The sequence below is a fragment of the Fukomys damarensis genome, unplaced genomic scaffold, assembly GCF_012274545.1.
Source record: "Fukomys damarensis isolate Sample0158 unplaced genomic scaffold, DMR_v1.0_HiC HiC_scaffold_15, whole genome shotgun sequence".
Taxonomy (NCBI): Eukaryota; Metazoa; Chordata; class Mammalia; order Rodentia; family Bathyergidae; genus Fukomys; species Fukomys damarensis.
Genome location: NW_022900927.1, coordinates 8821866 through 8825707, shown reverse-complemented (window position 1 = coordinate 8825707; position 3842 = coordinate 8821866). Strand labels below are relative to the sequence as shown.

Here is a 3842-nt window from a genome sequence, read left to right as displayed (position 1 = left end):
ATTCACCTGTTGGCACCGATCACGGGGGATGCTGGAAGTAGAACTATGAGCTCTGATGTTTCCCTGGGTTTTGGTTTCCTGGTTTTCGTTTTGTTTTGTTTTTGGAACTGGAAATTGAACTCAGGACCTTGTGCTTGTGAGGCAGGCAGCTGAACCACTGAGCTAAATCCCAGGCCCCCTGCTGGGTTTTGGACAGCCTTTGTATCCCAATTTGTGACTTTGAGAATGGAAATGTCTATCTTCTGCCATTGAATATTGGAAATATTTAACTTTTTCTTCCTTTGTATAGGGGCTTGCAGATAAGAGTTTACCTTAAATCTCAGAGGAGACTTTGGACTTGGACTTTTCAGCAATGCTGAAACTTAGGATTTTGGCAACTCTTGGAAATGGATTTAATGCTTTTTTGCATAAAAGGATGTGCATGAGTCTTTCAGAGGCCAGGAGTGAAATGTTATGGCTTGTGTTTTGATGTCCCCCCAAAACCTCATGCTTTTTTGGAGGTGGCTGAATCTAGAGTGTGTGATTGATTCATGGTGGAACTAGGCCTGAGGGCACTAGGATTAAGGGTTTGAGTGCTTCCCACCCTAAGTAGTCTGAATAAGATAAAAGGGACAGAAAGACAGTGGTAAGCTCTCTTGTTGCTTTTGCTGTCTTCTGCCCCCATGAATTGTTACCCCTCTACTATGTGCCACCTGTCTTGGAGCCAACTGATTATGGACTGAAATCTCTACAAACTGTGAGCTAAGCAAACCTTTCTTCTTTAACTTTGAGCGTTGAGTATTTTTTCTCAGCAACAAGAGAAAAGTAACTAATACACGTATTTCAGCTCCCTTACCAATATGGATACTTTTCCTAACATTTTTCCACCTGGCAGAAATAGTGGACTACATTCTGAATGTGAGTTCCAAAAAATGCTAATTGATGGAAGGTTGTGATGTGAGCATCATAAAACCAATTATCAGGCTCTAAAAGTGGAACACACAAGGTTTTGGGGTGAGTACCTAAAGTCACAAAATGAATGAAGTGCCTGTCAAATGAAAACAAGCTAATGAGGAAAAATTCTAGCTGTTACTTGAAGAGCAAAGAGGGGAAATGGTAGGGAAAAACTAAAGAAATGAAACTGCAGGTATTAGCTCTGCAAAAATTGGAATTGTTAAGAGACCAGGTACATCAAGAGTTAGAAACTCCGGTGAGAGGATGTTCAGAATCTGAATGAAGAAGTGGAAAGTATAGAGCAGAATATAATAAGCTTTGCTATGAAAGTACATTTCTTAAGTCAGAATTTGAACACCAGAAAGAAGAATTTGCACATATTTTATAAAAAGAAAAAAGTGCAATATAAATCAGAGGTTGCAAGACTAGAAAAAGATAAAGAACTACATAACCAGCTGCTTAGTGTGGATCCCACAAGAGACAGCAAACGAGTGGAGCGATTTGTTTAAGGAAAAGCCCATTTGAGTCAGAAATTAAAAGTCTTAGAGACAGAAGTAGCAGAATTAAGAGTTGACAAAGAGAATTCTGGTGCTCAAGTGGAAAATATCTGAAGAATACAGGTGCAGCAGTTGGCTGAGATGCAGGCTACAGTCAGATCCCTGGAGCCAAAGTACAGGTTGAACACTTGAAAAAAGACCTACAATCAAGTAATGAACAAAATACTTCTTTAACCAATTAAATTACATAAAGCTGACCAAGAAATAAATACACTGCCCAGTAAAGTAAAAGAGCTTAAAAATTCAAACAAGCTAGAAATAACAGAATGGAGGCAGCAAGAACTAAGAGTGAACTCAAAAGAGAAAGAAATATGATTCAAAGTGAACTGGATGAGTTACAGCCAGAAAATCAAATTCTCAAATTAGCTATTCAGAACCAGAAAAATGCTCATAACGGAAAAAGATCATGAGTTAATACATAAAGTACAAACTGCCAAGGAAAAAGGTTATCAAAAGCTTGGGTGTTATAAGATGAAAAGCTAGAATTGGAGATTAGCAGAGTTAGAGAAAATGAAAGCAGAGTATGATGTTTAGAGGCATGAAAAGGATCAGCATGAAGAGAAATAGCAGGCTTCACAGATGGCAGAGTCAGCCAGAAAGGAACTTCAGAGTATTAGGTTAAAACTTCAACAACAAAATGTGAATGTTGAAAATGCAGAGAAAGAAAAACATTCAAATTCTGATCTAAAACAGCAAATCAGTAGTTTGCAGATCCAAGTGACCTCACTGACCCAGTCTGAGAATGAACTGCTGAATCCAGACTAAATGCTGAAGGGGCTGGGGATTTAGCTCAGTGGTACTGTGCCTGCCTCTCAAGTGCAAAGTCCTGAGTTCAATCCCCGGTATAAAAAAAAAAAAAATTCACCTCAAACTAAACGCTGAAGGAAATGGTGGAGTCACTAAAGGAAGAGCCTTAATGTAAGAGGCCACGCTGAAAAAGTGCAACTAGTAGTTGAATATGTTGAAGGAAAAACAGATACAGTAGTCAGAAGAAAAGCACAGGTTCATGATTGTATCTCAGATAGAGAAGAAAAGTATAATCAACCTAAAGAGAAAATACTCCAATGGCCCAGAAAAAGAGAAAATCTCTTCATGAAAACAAACTGAAGAAACTGCAAGAAGAAGTAAGGACAAAGACAAAAGAATTAGAAACAGAGAATCAGGTGTTAAATAGACAAAATGGTCCACTTGAAGAATAGATAAGGCTTCAGAGAAAACATATACAGAGAAGACATAATGAATTTCAAAATCTAATTTACTTCCTAATATACCTCCAACAACATCTATCAATCCTACTAGCTTTCAATCATTGGCCATGGTTCTGGGCATGGAACTATGCTTCTCTCTTCATATGCAGGAGGAACAACATCAAAGGGAACTCCATCTCCTTCAAAAAAGACTAGAAGAACTAGAAACAACACAAAGAATACAACTAGAGGAACTTGGATCTCCTGGGGAATGATATTCTTGGGGAAAAGACAGATCCAAAGGGGTGAAATCAAAGACTCAGTAAAATGTGAAGCTTTAATGTATGTGGCATTGTGATATTTCCCTACTGTGTGACAAAGTACTCAAATGTGCCTCAAGGCAAGTGGAGCACTAAAAGAAACAGTTTTCATAGATATTTAGAATATATACTGATGACATTTTGAGAATATGAAAACAAATCAATAAAAGCAACTAATTAGAAAATCAAGTTATAAAATTGACTCTACTTTGAATTCCTCCTACCCTTTCCACTTCCCCTACACCTTTAGCTCTTTTCTTCCTATAAAACCCATATTTTAATGGAACTCTCATTTTCAGGTTTCTGCTAATTTTATCGAGTCTTCTGTGATTTTTTTCCCATCATAATCTATAGGGAAAAATGTAATTGCTGAAAATGATGAAATGAAGATCAATTTATAAATAAATGGTCCTATATCAACACCAATTTGTGTAGGTTAGTTACATGCTGAAACAGTGCCCTCTCAGGAGTAGAATATATCTTCTAAAAATTGTGTCAAAGGAACACACAGCATAACTCAGGGGTCAGAAAGCTTTTTCTCCCCCTGCCATAGAGTTTATTGGTACATTTTAGGTATACAGTACAGTTACATTCATCATTGGGATCTTGTACCTTTACATGACAGGTCTTGGTTCTCATTTTTTCACCTTACCCCTACCCTCCCTTCACCCCCTCGTCCCTTCCCTATTTACAAATACTTCATTTTCTCATATTTTTTCATTGAAAAGTCTGAAGAGTTATGGCAGTAGTTCTTCTCTAAGTGTCTTGTAAAATTAAGCAGTGAATCCATCAGGACCTGGGCTTTTCTTTGTTGGTAAACTTTTAATTACATATTCAATTTCACT

The 3842-nt window shown here is 37.5% G+C and overlaps 1 pseudogene; it reads left to right on the top strand.

The window, feature by feature from the left end:
- Positions 1-1077: 1077 nt before the first annotated feature.
- Positions 1078-2952, top strand: LOC104872213 (annotated as a pseudogene).
- The last annotated feature ends 890 nt before the right edge of the window (positions 2953-3842 follow it).